Raw genomic sequence first — 17,704 nt, 5'->3', positions numbered from 1 at the left:
TATATGCATTTTTTATATTTGAAGCCCCCCCATATATAGGGAAATAGTCTGATTTAAAAAAAAAGTATATCCAATGAAAGATGTATATAAATACTATTTCTCATGAAAAAATTGTATTGATCCATACATTTTTTAAGAAGTTATAGCACTTTAAAGTAAAAAATGTAAATTATAAAATCGAAAATTTTCACACAAAAATAGCATTCGGTAGCCGTTTTCACCATGAAGACAAGTCCAGAGGTCAAATTTTTTTTTTTCAAATAAAAGTACATTACATTAGCTTTAATTTAAGATATATATAAAAGTGTCAGACCTTCCGGAACATTTTCAAAAGTTAAGTTAAAAAAGTTAATTTTTTGTGAAAAAGTTGTCATTTTAAATCCCCCCCTGTGGGCAGCAAAAAGGTCAAATTTACAAAAAAAATATACCAAATGATAAGTAAAGACATCAAGCATCTATAAAAAAAAAAATTATATTGATATGTTCATTTTTGAAAAAGTTACGGCAGTTTTTAGTAAAAAAAATTGATAAAATTACGAAAATTAGCGATTTTTAAATTTGTAATTTTTTTGGAGGTTTCCCCATTTACGTGGATCGAGGGAAATTTTTTCAATTTTTAAGGGTAATGTCTTCGACTAGATACGATTTGTGATCTTTTGACGTATCGTTGAAAGAAATCCGTTCGGTGAGAGCTGAGAAAAAGTGGTAACAGACAAAAAAAAAAAAAAAATAAAAATAAAAAAAAAACACATCATAGTAAAACCAATACTTTCTCAGCTTCGTATCGAAGCTAAAATAATCAAGTTGATTAAATAGTACTTTAAATCAAATATAGAACTAATTATTATTAATACATATTACATATATACATGTTTTACTTAAAATTTTGAACTGCATATTATTAATAAAGAGAAAGCTATATTTATTCTATCAAAAAAAAAAATCAAAAATACTGATAAATGTTTTATCCAGAGTTGTAGAAAATTATTTTGATGTAAATTTTTCCTTATATTTTTAGAAATAAAAAACATTAAAAACATATCTTTAAGAGAGCACAAAAAAATAGGGTTATTAATATTTTTATCACTTTTTTAAGGTGAATATTATAAGCATATTTTAAACCCTAAAAATCCGTTTTTTCTTATGATTAATCTTATATTGTCCAAAAGTTTATATAGGAACAAAGATAAAAAATCACGTTTTGTAAGATACATATATTTTAATATAAATGAAAATTATTAAAAACAATTATAAATATATGTAAAATATACAATTCGACATATTCATAAAGTAAAGATTTATAAAACTGGAAAAAATTATAATTTTTTAATAATAGTTAGATTTACCGAAACAAAATACTGACAAGATACTTTAAAATTTTTAAAAAAGTATAGATAAACACACTTATATATATCGAAAAAGATACATGAGATTTTTGTATTCACAATTTTTTATTTAATAAAACCCAAAATCTTTGCAAAACATCTTAACACCTATTTCAACTTTTTTTATCATGTCCTGATGATATGGGTTAGGATAATACATTTTATAATTATCAGAAAGATTTTTGAATTGATTAATGTACTTATCGACAAATGGTTTATAATCTGATTTAAATATTTCATTTGAACGCATTTTGATATCAAAAATATATTTGTTCACCTCTCCTAATTTTTCTAAAATAGAAAATAAATAACTTGAGCTATTATTCTTTAATTTCTGAAGATTATCATCAAGTAAGAATTCACTAATTGTTTTGTAGTATTGTGGGATTTCTTTAAGTAAAACATGAACAGGGCTTTCAGGTTTTAAATAATTCAGTACATTAGTCATACATTGTATTAATGGTTCAAACATTTTAATCATTTTTTCCAACTTTCTGAATTCTGCTAATACAAACTCAATACTTCCTCTTTCATTTTCAAGACAACCTAAGGATATAACATGGAAAATTGTATATATTTCATTTAGTAATGTTCCATAAAGATTATTTAGTATATATCCGGCATTATCTTTCTTGTTATTATCATTCAAATCATTAAATGCTTGAAAAAGCATATTTTTATCAGGTGAATTCGAAAGTATTTCCATTAATTCTGCCCATCCAGGATTATTTAGTATATCTTGTATATCGTAAAAATATATTTGATTTAAGTTAATCGAGTAACTACAGCAAATTTTTATAACAATTATAAACATTATTAAATTCATTTTCAATTATTCGAGAGTAAATAAAAAGTACACAACTTTTTTATAGTTTAAAACTTTAAAAGTATAATGTCTGTAATTTTTTACCAAGATATATATTTATATAAATAAAACAAAAAAATCGTTTTATGTGTTCACATTAATAGAACATGGTGGCAAAAATATATTTGCAATTTAAAATATATTTTTAATATAATGTATATTTGTATAAACAATATAGTAAATGATTTATCATTTCTCGATTATTGTTTTTCTCAAAATCTATTTTTTATAATTTGTAAAAAATATTTTTACTTTAAATATAATTACTGAAAAATTTATATCATTTTTATATTAAAAAAAAAAATTATTTATCTCACAAAAGAAAAACAATTTTTTCCTATTATTTTAGTGGTACAGTTATAAGTAATGTTTGATAAAAAATTTTATTTTAAATCTTTTAGGTTCGATGAAAAGCTAAGAAAGTATTAATTAAAAAGCTTTGTTGTTGCTTGTTGTTTGTGCTTGCGCCACTAGTTTTGAGAAGCGTGTCGGATTGATGAATGGTGTGGATATAATTATGACAGACGGGATAGAGTAACATCTAGTGGGTAGCAGTGGTGAAAATAGTATGAGAGCAAATGGCATGAGATGTGTATATTAGGAATGTAAATGCATAAAAAGGGAATTATTAAAAGGAGCGATTGTCGGTGTACGCGCGCAATTAGGAATCCAAGTACATGTACGGCGGAAGATTCGATGGTACGATAAGTCTTTATCGTAAGTCTCATTCAGTGGACTTATGACTTTTAAATAGACGAGTGAATAGGTGAAATCTTGACCACCTGCGGTAACTAAGCCACATTAGCGGACCACCACTGCTATTATCGATACCGGACGCTTTGCTTAAGTAAGCCAGTACCATTAACAGTGCGGCAACCAAACGCTTCACTAAGCCTCGCATTACTATTGATTTATTATTATATTTTTATTAACGTTGATACTACTTACGCCGCAATAATGTAGTTGACACTGGTTAGGATGGTAGATACCTGTGGGTCGTTTATTATTGATAAACAACAACAGATTATTTTTAAAAAGAAACTGCAAAAACGAACGCAATTAGTAATAATATTCGCACAATATCGTGGCACTTTCACTGGTGTCGGCGACGCGGTGCCCGTCATGATTATCGGACGTCAAAAGTTGACAGCGTTCATGACGACGGTGTGCTGGTTCGTCGTGTTCCGTTATGCGACACGTCCGGAGCGGTGGCCAACGTCCTCGACGACGTCACTTAAACGACGTGAAGAAGACTACTTCATATTATTATATTTATTAGTATATTTGCGGCGGCCGTAAGACACTTGTCTGACTTTGTACCTTGGCGTATGGCACGCGGTGTTGGTCAGTCAAACTACCATATACTTGTAGTAAGGCGACCGTTGACAAATGTGGCGCGGGTATCCGTGTATCACGAAGCGACGTGGGACCTTGTCAACTTGTTTATAAAATAATATTTTTTTTATAATGTTTAAATTAAATTTGTGTTTATAAATAATCAAAATAAAAGATTTGGGTTTTTTTATATAAGAGACAATAAGGGTTACCGTTATACTGTGCAAATACAAGATAACTCCATTTATCTCATATTAAAATAACATTTTGACGGTTCTAAATTAAGATTTAAACGACAAATACATCTGTCTAAGTCTTAGACTCTAAGAAAAAAATAATAACAATGAATAATTGAAAAAATTAGTTTTCTTTAAATCTACTGGTAGGTAAGGATACATTTTCCAAATGTTTTGTTTTTATAGCATTCTGTTTAATTTAAAAAAATGGAGTTTTATTGTTTTTGTACAGAATCCTTCAGTTTTATTTTTCTTGAATTTTGGGTTCACTTCAACGTGGCGGATAATGGCGCTTATAGTTTATTTTGATTTTGGCATTTGACATAAAGCAAATGTTTCGTTTGTAATATATGTTCCTTACTTATTTTTCGCTGGTGGATTTTTTTATTTGGAACATTTACTGCCCAAGATAATCTTGATTATTGTTAATGTTTCATAAACTACAGTATTTAAATGTAAAAAATCTTTATGTGTTGTATAATCTTGATGTAAAAACTTGGACGTAAAAATACAAAAACGCCCGAAGAAGTCAAACAGGAAAATTATACGTTTTAAGTGATTATGATTTTATGTCTATCCAAGAAAGACATAACTAATTTTTCCATTTAAAATTTTAATTGTTTTAACTGTAATGATTAATATACCTTCCAATATTTCTTTTTCCAACCTGATCTTGAATGACATACAGTCTATATTAATAAACAGGTATTAATTTTAGGTCCTGTGCTGGTTTATTTTTGTTATTTACCTTATGTGTTGGTGTCGCAACGTTTTAATCAAGTAAGTGACAAATATTATGATACTTAAAATTAAGTAACGGTAATTTTCAACTGCTTAAGTGTTTTTAGTAATAATATAAAATGTTTAAAAAAATTGCTTTTAGTTTTGATGGTAAATATAAGAAATTAATTAATTAATAAAAAAAATTATTCTTTATATGAAAATTATAAATAATTACTTAATAATTTTAATTAAAAATGTATTCTTTTTTTTAATAATAATTAGTAATTTAACTTATTATAAAGATCAAGTAATTTATAATTTATTTTTTTATTATTTAGTTAAATTCATTTGATAAGTTAAAAAAATCATTCACTTATGTGTTATAATAATTTATATTAATTTTTTCAACAAATTTTTTAAATTAAATTTTATTATCTGCATAATTTTAATTTATAGAATTTGTGGTAACATTCTACTTAAAAAAAACCTTTATTAGGCGGAAATTAAATTTAAGAAATTTAGTTTCAAAAAATGAATATTATATTTTTTTCCTAAAGTAAATAGATTTTTGATTAATATTCTAGTGAATTGAGTTATTTTATTTATTTTATCCTCAAATAGAACTTCGTGAAAGTACAAAAATTTTATATTTTCATTTCTTAAAAAAATGTATAAAATGTAATGTTAATTATTAATTACTATACAGAGTGATTGAATTATCATTAACCAATAGTACAGAATCATCGGAATCAGTATCACTAAAACAACTGTTCGACCCTCAAAAAATGTAGGTAGTTAATTTTCTATGCAAAAACACATTATACGTAATTAAAATATTAATCATTGTGTACTGAAGTCTTTGTAAATTTGAAGACTTAGTAATCTATTTCAGTTTGAAAAATATATCTGCAAAATTCTGCATAATAAGTTCTATTCAATAGAATTTGTGATAATAATTATCAAAAATTTACTGAGCATAATATACGATTCTCGCCGAATTATTTACTAAAAAAAGTCATGTCAAATATACAAAATATTTGCAAATACTATAATAAAAAAAAGGTAAACTAAAATTTATGAAATGCGATTTTAAAATTAAAACATTTTTTGCCCAACCTAAACATTTTATAATTTCCGAAATATTGGTAAAAAAATTGTTATTGACTAACATAATTTTCTAACATTAAAGTATATATACATATATGATATATGTTACCTTTAAAAAAAGTTAGTATTATTTTAAGAGATAAAAAAGTTAGGACTTAAACTGTATTTATTTAAAAGTCTAAAAAATGAATAATACAACGCAAAAAAAAAAATTATTTTTATTATTATTAGAAAAATCTAGTGTTATCGATAAATTAATTTTCTGTGAATAAATATTCAATAATTAGTAACTAAAAAGCACAAGTACCATAATAATTTCGTTTTATTTAACGAACTATGTCATATGTACACTATGCAACATTTATACAAGTGTTTAAAACTTCTATAAGAGTTTTTTTAGTTAAAAATAATTATTTATACAAAGCACATCACAGTCATAGATCATACTGAACATTTTAAATTCAGAGGGTTTTCTTTCATAAAAAACTAAACATTATATATTCAGTCATTTTTTCTTTTAAAACTGTGTAGTTTACTTTTATTGTTTTATTTGATGTATACCTATAAATTATATTTATTCAAAAAAAAAAAAATAATATAAGTAATTTATTTTTTGTCAACGACAAAAAATAAGGAGTATTCGCCTTTAAAACAATATTTGTAATGCGAGACAGTCATGTTTTATTTTTGCATACTCTGTTTGCCGTCTAAATTGTAAGTTTTAGTGATGCATCTAATGCGTTTTTATTTAAATAAAAACAGACTGTACATCCGGTACAAATTCGCGGTATAAATGATAAGAATTTTAGAAATATTTCTTACTGAATATAATGAAATGCGACACGCATAAGTAATTCATTGTGATTTTGTTGTTTATGTGTATACCGGAATCAGAATTACAATTCAGTAAGATTTGTTACAATAAAATACGTTTGTACATCGTTAGCAATCTTTATATTTTCAAGTAATATTTCCGTTAGAAACTTTCTTAGTTATTACTGTACGAAGGTCGTAGCGTACTTTGAAAGTAATAATGGAAGTGATGTTATTAATAAAATTCCAGGCAGGTCTAATTTACGTAACCTTTTTTTTTACAATAAATCCTCTTTTTATAATCATTATTTAAACAAATGACTGAATATAATATTGCTGGAAGTATTTTTTTAATACTTAAGTAACTTAACATCTTTAATTTTTTTGTACATAAAAACCTACATCATAATTTTCAAAATCATGTTAAGTGCCCTTCTAACTCAGTTATGGGCGCACTATGCATAGATATCGAAGTTCGACCCCGTTGGACTGTTGTTTGCAAGATTAACTATGTTCATTAACACAAGCACAGCTTTACAAAAAGTACGTTAAAGATAACTTAATAATAACTATAATAATAATAGTAAGATGTACGTAATTACTTAAATATAATTGTTTTTCAAAAAGTTTGATAAGACTTAAAATATCTATTTGTGTTAAAGAGTTATAAAGTCGAGCAACCCCTCTCTAAATATTCTTTGTTTCTTTTGTTCACTTCTCATATAATTTCAAAGTTTCATTTTTGTAGCACTTAGATAATCTTGTGTTATATTTTAATAATAAATTACCAAATTTATTCAAATTTTTTTCTCAATGAAAAATAATTAAATTTGCCTGCAGTTACAATCGGGACAACCTTGATTGTCACATTAGTCATTAGTTCACATTAGTCAATATTTAATTGCTGTAATCGGGAACATTTCGATATGTAGGGTTGTTAGAAAAAAAAATTAAAGTTAGGGTATTAAAAATATATTATTCAGTTGGCAAAATAATTTTGTTACCTCATTTTTTTTACTTAGGAACGCTCATGGAGGCACTTTAAAAGAAATTTCTTATAGTGCCGTTATTGGTTAGTGGCAATCGGTAGAAATTGTTAAGTCCGACACGAGTTTCATTTGAGGATTTCTTGTTGACTACAAAATAAAATAGAGTATTAAAATGTATAATGATATAATTTCATAAATTTTTAAATTAGATCATTTAAACAAAAAATTCTATTTATGGCTACGCTTAATAAAAAAAAACTTGTTTGTGCTAGGACTATATAATGGATGATTAAGATTATTAAAATAGGTAACCTCAATTATAAATAATTAAATAAATTTTCTAAATAATATTCAACAAAACAAAATTCTAACATTTCTGTGAAGTACAGATAAGCTTTGGTTCATTCAATGGTCAGTACAGTGTTAATTTTTGAAAAACTAAACTTCTCTTTGCTCAATACTATTTTTAGACAAGTTTTAAATTTGATTGCTCTAATAAAACCTAAAATGAGAGTAGTATGAGTTGTGTAATAATCCGGGAGAATGCCAATTCTGTTAGAAAAAAGTTTTTCCGTAGCTTCAGGAATTTAGTTCATCTTTTTCGCATATCATACTTTTGCAGAACCTATTAAGGCAGTCGTTATGATTCAAGAATTGTTCTACAAAAGAATTTAATTTTTGAGGCGTCGAGCAATTGGTAATTGCAGAAAATTTACTCAAAATCATTTTTTATCGTATGATCACTGGAGTTTTTAGTTTTTTAGTAATTAATAAATGTTTCCATAATACATGCTGATAATTAAAAATAATTAATATACAATTTTTATTATTATGATATCGAAAAGATTATGTAAACACTATTTGATAATTATTTTCATTATTAGCTCTAGAAATTGAATCAATCGAGTTGATTTTATTTTTTAATATTTTACAATGTACAACTTTTAATTGGAGTTAAAAATGTAGAAGAAATGTATTTAATATGCAAAGTAGAGCCGGACTGGGTGGCCATTGGCACAATAATAATGGCAGTCCAGCTCGCTTCAAAATATATTTGTATTCATCCATAACATGGAATGATGAGTAAACAAAAAAAGGTAAAAATATATTTTACAAACCGGATGACACTAATCATTGCGGCCCTCATCGTTCTATAGACAGCGGTGCAGGAGCAGATGCCCCTTACCCCCATAGACAGTCCGCCACTGATGTAAAGTAGTTAAGAAATTTAAGTTTCCTTGATGCTATCATACTGGGAAAAGTCGAACTTATAGTCCAAGATCGTTTGACATAACTACCAGACACTGGAAATAACAGATTTGTTTATTGGATGACACAATAGATAACCTATATAATGAAACGAATGATGTCTTTACCTATCATATGGTATATTTTTTTGATTAACCTGACTCTTTACCTGCCCAAAGAGGAAGATTTAAAATGACAACTTTTTCACTAAAGATTAACTTTTTTAACTTAATTTTTGAATGTGTTCCGGAAAGTCTGACACTTTTATATATATCTTAAAGTAAAGCTAAAGTAATATACTTTATCACGAAAAAAAAAATTCGGAATTTATTTTGTCTACCGGATGAAAATTGCTACCAAATTCTATTTTTGTGTGAAAATTCTCAATTTTATATGTATTATGCCATAACTTTTTGAAAAATGTATGAATCAATACAATTTTTTCATGACAGGTAGTATTTATATACATTTTTCATTCGACATACTTTTTTTTAAATTAACACGATTTTCCTTTATATATTTATATATTATAAAAAAAAAAATATATATATATATATATATGTATGTATATTCATATATTACACTTATAAATCATAAAACTTGTTATCTGGATATAAATAAGGAAATAGGAGATCATGTAGCTTTTGGAATAATCCACCAATTTTTTTTAATTAAACACTATCTACAGATTTGCATCGAAGCGTTTTTTGTGATAGTGATTTTAATCACTGTCAGATATTTTTATACTTGACCCAGCTATGCCACATCCCCACTGTGCCTCAACATCACTGTGTTAGGTTTATTTGTTTTTATATCTAAATTTTTGTTATTAATTTTAATATTAATGGACTAATGTTATACAACTATGTTATTATTATTTAAGTTTTTCAAGATACAATTTATTTCATTTTGCTTATTACTACAATATCAAATTATTTAATTTTTCCCTCCACCTGAATGATTATACATTAATTATCAATATCTTATTACAGTATACAATAATTAATGAATTCTTGTTATTTTATTTGTTTGTAAATAAATTTATTATATTAAAATAAAAATTATTATTATATTAAAGTTTACTAAATATTTGTAGTAATTATTACTTATAAGTAGTAAATATAAATTAATACCACTTACCTTCAAGTTATAAAGTGAGCAAATTATTTATACTATTTAAAGTGAGTATTGTAAAATATTAAAAGTATACTTTGCTATATTAATGTACATTACCTATTTATTAATATCATGCTCTTATCATATCTAATATTGAGTTGTTAATTTTGTTTTGTCTACAAAATGACGTATAAAATTATATTTAAATACATAAAACCAGTAGTCTTAATGTAAGAATAAATAATGTTAACAATTTTTTGTTAAAAAAAAAATTGAAATAATAAATACAAAGTTCGAGTCAAAAATCAAGATAGCTCCAACAATTTTAGCTTACATCTCAAATAAAAAACAATAATCAAATCACGTACTACGACATCTTAAAAAAAATGGTGTTGTCTCGTTTTTGTACGTACCCTTTCAATTACAAAAATTAAAAAGAACTTTATTAATAAACAAATTGATTCTATATTTGCATTTTTCGTAGATTTCTACTGATATTTTGTTTTATGCCAATTATAATTTTTAAATTCAACATCAGTTGCATTAAGATAATGAGTACAAATCTTTTTAGATAATCTGTTTTTTTTATAGACTCAAGTGAATCTAAAATCATTTAATCATTTACCTTTTCTATATATGTCAGATATTTTGAGTATTTTTAACGTAAAATCTTGAAGACAAAGAAAAAAAAAATCAAAATTATTTACAGATTTTTATTTAACCTTATATACTATTTGTTAATGTAATTATGATCATTTGTCATAAAATATTTATGTAAGTGAGTGATTTTTCATGGATTTAAGGTTGAAAATTACAATTTAATAATCATTTATTTTTAAACATACAATTATACAATATAAAGCACATTTAATGTTTGGGTGACTAAAAGCCAATTTTTTCTTAATAGAATGAGAATTTCTTTTTTTTATGAAGTTATTTAGTTTAAAAAATCCTGTATAAAATATTGGTTCAATTTTATTAAAATCACTCGTGTTAAAAAATAACTGTTTTCGCACACAACTTTTGTTATGCGCGAAATAATATAAGCCAACTATTTTGTATAGAACACATTAGCAATGAAAAAACTTTAAATTTGACGCCAGGAAACTGTTTAAATACCTTTCGGTATTAAATTCATATTAATCTCGTGACATTAATTAAGTAAGTTCTAATTAGCAAAGTATTAACCGTCAAAACATGAGTGACTGACACACGACTGAACTCGTTCACGAATAGCAACACTGACTAAACATCAAGTACATATGTACTTGAAATATTGTGAAGTATTATTATAAAATTAATCTTATAATAATATTTCACAACAAAATTGTATCGTTATTACAATGTTGTTTTAATATTATTTTTCTCTCTAGGATTATGTCGCATTCGCTGGTTTGTATTAAGTGTTATTGGTTTCTGATCATTATTATTTTTAAATTATGTTTTAGATGGCATAACTAGTAATGCCATGGACACCCCTAAAATTTCTAATTTTTAAAGTATTTTTAAGTATATACTAAAGTTTAAAGAGAGATAAGATCACGAAAAACTACTTTAACAATTCTTACTTTTAAAATGTAGAAAATAAATAGAATTAAAATATGGAAATTTAGCTAAAAGTGAAAATTAATAGAACTGTTTGTATTTTATGTGAATTCATTTTTTACGTCATAATAATTACATAAGTGATTTAAAATGAAAATGTTTTGCCACGTTTGTAAACCATTGATAGAATATAAACATACTTACATAGATTATTTCTTAACTTAAATATTTAGGTGAGTATAAAATGACATATTTTAATGATGTAATTTTTATATTTAAAAAAATCATAATAACTTTTTGAACTTCTTCTTTACTTTTAAAAATTGTTTTAACATATACATCAAAATAAAACGTTTATATTTAATATTTATTAGATTATCTTTTATTAATAATTGTTGATAGTTTTATTTACTAATAATAAATACAATATGACACTGAACTTATATTGTCTTGAATTAGTTGGGTCAAAAAAATGTTTTGTGAAATGAATGAGTTTTAATATTACTTATTGTCTTTTTTAATTAAGTTCGCTTGATGTATAGTACTTCTATTAACCTTCAATCAACACCCAATTAAATGTTATTTGTTTACAATATAAATAAAAATACATAAGAAGAGTAACGTCATTTTCTTTTCTAATTGTATTTTAATGTAGGCAATTTTTTTTTTTTTTTGTAATCAGGCAAATAGTGAATCTGCTATAAATGTCTAAGATGTATTTTTAAATAAATTTTTGGATTATTATCCATATCTTCTCTTTCCTCACCTTAATCCCAATTACTTGGGATCAGCATTTATTATTCATATAAATTATAAAATAATAAAATTCATTTAGACGATTAATATTTATCTTAAAATATCTCTTAAAGAAAACCTAGTGCACAAATATAATTGAATTAAAAATTATCTTTTAATATTATTTATGTACGTGGTTCAAATTAACTTTAAGTTGAAGTTAGTTGAGAATAAATAGTTTTGTATTCAGATTATAAAAAATACGCTTTGTTTATCATTGATTAATAAAAAACATTCCAATATATTTGCGACTTTCAAATGATTTGATTTAAATGGCATATTTAATACGAAGTTATTAAATCATTCTATCGTTAGCAAACGGCAGTTTTATAACTGAGAATACTGAGATTTTTTATGGATAAGGTATATCAAAATCACATTAACTATATTATAAAATTCAGATTGTCGTCATTTTTTTATTACATGCCATGTTTTAAAATTAAATGAATTTCAATTTCATGGAGTTAAACATATCTCACAATAGTAAGCATAGTATTAGCTATTTGAACAATATTATACTTAAATAATATTCAAGTATACAGTATTTAATTGTTCACGCAACGAAATCTAGTTTATGAAATCAAACCATTACAAAATAAATATTAAAATACTATAGTAATATACTATATAATTACTGTAGCATGAGCTTGTTGAATAGAAAATATTTTTATTTAAGAAACAAACGCAGACATTTTCAAAGTTATATTAATTTTGTAGTACTATCATTGCGTGTTTCATACCTACTTTAATACTATATACAACATTGTTAACTATAAATAAAAGGATTATACTAGTTATATTTTTTTAAACTTATGATATTTTAATTAAAACTGAAAAAGTAAAAAAAAAAGGTTTAGAAGGTTGGTGTGGCTTACAGATATGGATTACGGCGGTGTCTAGTGAGTACTATTAACGGTTTATCATTCCTAGGCCATAAGATGTTAAAAGTCATGGGCCAAACAAATTATTCATGAAAATTTCTACATAATAATATATTTTTTATATTATTTATTTGATATTTTCTGAATTTGTATCGGTTTTATACACTGTAATATTGTATGTATACAAGCCTAGAATATATTTATTTGATACTCTGGCCTCAAATGTTCTAACGGTCCTCAAAAAAAGTTTCTTCATAAAAATTTTATTTTTTTATAAAACAATATTTTTTACCATAACACGAATAAAAAAAAATACAGACGTTAAAAAATTAGTAACAATAATATAGCTTTGAGCTTATTAAAGTTATTTTACCAGTTACCAGTTAAGACTTTAAGATAAGGTTATTTTTCTATATAGACACGCATTGGTCGTGAGCCGGACGTCATGAACTCATTGCCACCTGGGCCTGCACTTGTAATTATTTACTTTACAAAATATTATTAAAAAAAAAAAATTTAATTTAGACAACATTCGAATTAAACAATTTAAAATTTTAATACATTTTTACTTAATTAAAAACATTTCTTTGTTGTTTTTCTTTAATTTATTTAAATTTTACATATTTTCATTGTTTGGTTGTTGTTTTTTAAACCGCCGATAGAAGGTTTTATACATTAATATTGTTTGTTATTTTATAATATAAAAATCAGTTTACAAGTAAAATCGTTAATTTTTAATAAAAAAATTATTTGTTATTTTTAATGTAATTATGATTTTATTCTTTCAATGACAAGCATGTATTTAATTTTCTGTAAGGATTGTAATGTTATTTCATTCTATTCCGTAAATATTTTCTTATGAAGTAATTAAAAATAAAAACAAAAAAAAAAGTACAACTTAGTATAGATCATTACCTGCAATTGTTTACACGGCCAAGTAGGTGTAAACTTTGGTGTGGTCCGCCTGCATCGAAATTCAACGATGGATAAATGATAAACGTTTAATTGGAAACATAATCGGTAGCGAACTGTCAACGGTCGTGATACTATACTATGACCGGCCGTATACTAAACGGCGTGTAGCCACAGGCCACGACAGTTGAGGTGCGCCCGCGCTGTTCACGCGATTTGGCGCATGCTGTGCTTACAATGTATGTGATGACTGTGATACGAGCAAAGGAGCAACTTTTTCGGCTACTGTTAAACATTTAAGTCATAGTTTGTCAAGCACAATTTTCACCACTATAACAATGTGTTCCTACAAAAGTGCAGAATAAAGAAAAATATTTAACACGAGTTAATTCTCTATGTTAGCCTAATAAATCACATGCTAGTAAATATCGCTTACAATATGATAAAAGAAATGTATAAGATAAAAGAAAAACGATTTCATCTAACGTCAACGGCTGTATGTCTATTATTTACTAGCGAGTGGGTCTAACTATAGAAAAAAGATAAAATGATTACATGTTATAAAGGTAAACATATATGTGTTTGAACGAGTTTAACTGTTAATATCCATCGATTTTAAAACAATAAAATACACACAATAAAATCTTTAACGATATTGAGAATAAAAATGTTGGATTTTTATATATTTTATTGGATACACTTTTCTACAATAATATTTTTTTTTAATAATGCAAAAAATCATTTTTCCAGTTAGTGATAACAAAATTTGACGTTTAATTATTGAAACTTACATCCTCAAATTATAATAGTTGTTATTTGACTTTTTTTTAATTATCTTAGACTAAGAATTGTTTGATCAAACTTATTAATAGACACAGTCATTCGTTATAAGCTTAAATAGCAGTTTTAACCTGACCAATTGTAATTACTCACTTTGCCTAAACCAATTTTATTTTTATTTTTCCATTTATAACTATAAACACATTTGATCGATTACACTTAGATCATTGGATATATAATGCAACACTTTTATGTATTCGAAAAACAATCCTATCAATTATTTTAGATAAAAGAAGTCTCTTTCTCACAATGACAATTATTAAAAAACTGTTTAATTTTGAAAAATGATAACTGCATATTATTACCACACACGATTACTGTTAAATGGTGTACTGACGTCGTTATCTCACTGTACTTTCAGTCTACTTTTACAAAAATTATGACATTTAGATTTTAAATTATAATAATTTATTATTCACTTTGAATAAATTTAATCTAGTTTAAAGTTAAATAACCCAATTTGTAATTTCTTTATACTTTGATTACAAAATTATTTTACTTATAAGTAAAATAATTTTATTTTATAAATTTTATAAATAAAATTTGAACTTAAATTAAAAATCTGAAAGGCAATAATTTAAAACTTGCGTTGAGTTGTAATTTACATAAATTACTACTTACATAACCATTTAATAGGTAAAAAGCTAATTTGTGTGATATTTCTAATTTTATTTTACAGAGACATAAATGAATTATAGTAAAAAAATTATGATTATTAACATATGAGAAAATTTTGCGGAAGGCATGATAGAATTTGTTGATTTTGATACAACATTTCATTGAGTACGTGTAAAGCTTTCGTTCTAGTGAGTAATCATTATTTTAAAATTAATCTTAAGTGATGAAGTAGTACAACATTTATTTATAAAAGTAATTAAATATTTTACTTATGGAAAGAGTTAAGTTTTAATTTTAAAACTGTATTATTGCACTTTCCATAAAATAATTTGATTATAAAGAAAAATGACTGAATAATTCCTATTAGATTAAACAAATAAATTTCATTTAATGAAAACTGCTAGAAATGTACATATTCATGAATTTATGTTGTTAATCCTGATCTTGCATGGATTAAATCATTTCTTTTTATTTTGTTTTCATAATTTTACCTTATATTTAAAAAACTAGTATAAAATATGAACATTTATTTGGGCCAAGAATTGAAATGTAAAATAATAAATATCGATCCGTACGAATTGTACTGGCAAAAACCAAATCACCTAGAAAATCAGTAAGTGAACAATTATGTAAAAATAAATTATACTTCAAATTAAAAATATTTCTTTTTATTATTCTACTGAAAAGAAAAATACTAACTTTTATCAGCAAATTTGTTCATTATCTAGTATTAAATAAAACTTTCAGAGTAGAACTTTAAAAAAAAATTAGAAAATATATATTTTTATCTTTTGATACCCATGAGAGATAATAATCTAAAATTTAGTACAAGTTTACGAAAATTTTGACATTTTAAAAGTATTTATTATTTAAGTAATGCCGTCTTTGATTGAAAGAAATGGTTTATTTAAGTAGAGGGTTTTAATTATTCCAATTACTTCTATTAAAGTTCAAAAAACATTCTAATAGTATAAGTAAACTTTTATCGCGATGGATTTCTGGAGTCAATACAAAGATTAGTAATGGAGTCAGTTATGTTTGCAATATCGAGGTTTTTCATTACACAAATCTTTTTAAGTAAAGATCATTTTTTTATTTAATTTTATTTTTAAGACAATTAATTTGGAAGAAATCGTATAGTAAATATGTAAAAACTTTACTATATATGAATCTATATATTTTTTGCATTTTATTTAGGCATATAGTAAAAATTATTATTTTTTTATATGCTAATCTCATAAGTTTGTTTGACCGTGACACTTTTAAATTTCTTTATATAAATTAAACAGAGAATTTCGACGTAAAAAGTAAAAGTAAAATTATTCAGAAATTAAAAATGAAAAATTCTTATACAATTTATGTTTATTAATGAAAGTGGCTAATTAATTAATAAAAAAAAAACTTTTAAATTTTATCTAGAGTATTATTAGTATACCTTTCTCATTTTTTAACTAAATATTTTATCCTCGAGTAGCTTGGAATTATAATGATAAATATTACAAGTGGAAATTTATTTTAGTTAGTACAAAATTATAATCGAGTATAATATTTTAAATAAAAATAGTTACATTATTTTACTTGGTTACTAAAATATTTATCAAAATTTTTAAATAGTTCTATTTAGTATACATGATATAAATAAAATACATGTCTTCAGTATTTCCTTTAAAAATTGTGCCCGTAAAATCTGAAAAACTTTTTTATATATTTGTCCTGAAGATTTTCAAACTAATCGGATCATAGAAACCATTCAATAGGTTTTCAGCTATACGTAAGAAAAAAAATGTCGTAAAACAAATACCTTTCCTATTTTATATCAAAATGAAATTGTATAAAAAATATTCGAGAACTTACTTGATAAAAAACAAGACAACATTCATAGTTTCTTGTATAATTTGATCATTATGTTTTTGAATAGATACTTTAAGATATAAATTATTGAAAATTTATGTTAAATTTTACTGTATATTACATTGACAATATATTTCAATACTCAACACATTTAATGTGTTTATAGTCTAATCGTGTAATAGGTACTTTTATTACTGCTACAAAGGATATTTAAAAGAAAAATATTAAATCATTTTACAGAACGTATAATTTTTCTATTACATAGAACTCTACAGACACATAAAATAAACTATATTTGAAAGTTATTCGTGCATTGAAGATTAAATTCAGAAAACCAAACACTAAATCTGAATTTATGTAATTTTAAACGTTTTATTGGATTTTTTTTAATTTTACCCAAGACGAATTGGTACCAGATAGTGTACTTACATCGATCTAGTAATAC

At 24.5% G+C, this 17,704-nt stretch overlaps 1 protein-coding gene across 2 annotated transcripts in view; it reads right to left on the bottom strand.

The window, feature by feature from the left end:
* Positions 1–14,107, bottom strand: part of LOC126905684 (diacylglycerol kinase eta-like) — a 33,370-nt gene extending 19,263 nt beyond the window's left edge. Inside the window, exons 1-2 of one of the 2 annotated variants that reach the window (XM_050685642.1) lie at positions 13,954–14,107; positions 7,469–7,600 (exon numbers count right to left, since the gene is read on the bottom strand). The gene's annotated coding sequence lies outside the window, so the exon portion shown is untranslated. The remainder of the gene's footprint in view (positions 1–7,468; positions 7,601–13,953) is intronic. The other variant, XM_050685641.1, reaches the window with a different exon arrangement.
* Positions 14,108–17,704: the final 3,597 nt, after the last annotated feature.

This window comes from Daktulosphaira vitifoliae, unplaced genomic scaffold (assembly GCF_025091365.1).
Source record: "Daktulosphaira vitifoliae isolate Bord-2020 unplaced genomic scaffold, ASM2509136v1 Scaffold_4, whole genome shotgun sequence".
Classification (NCBI taxonomy): domain Eukaryota; kingdom Metazoa; phylum Arthropoda; class Insecta; order Hemiptera; family Phylloxeridae; genus Daktulosphaira; species Daktulosphaira vitifoliae.
This window is presented reverse-complemented; position numbering and strand designations above follow the sequence as displayed.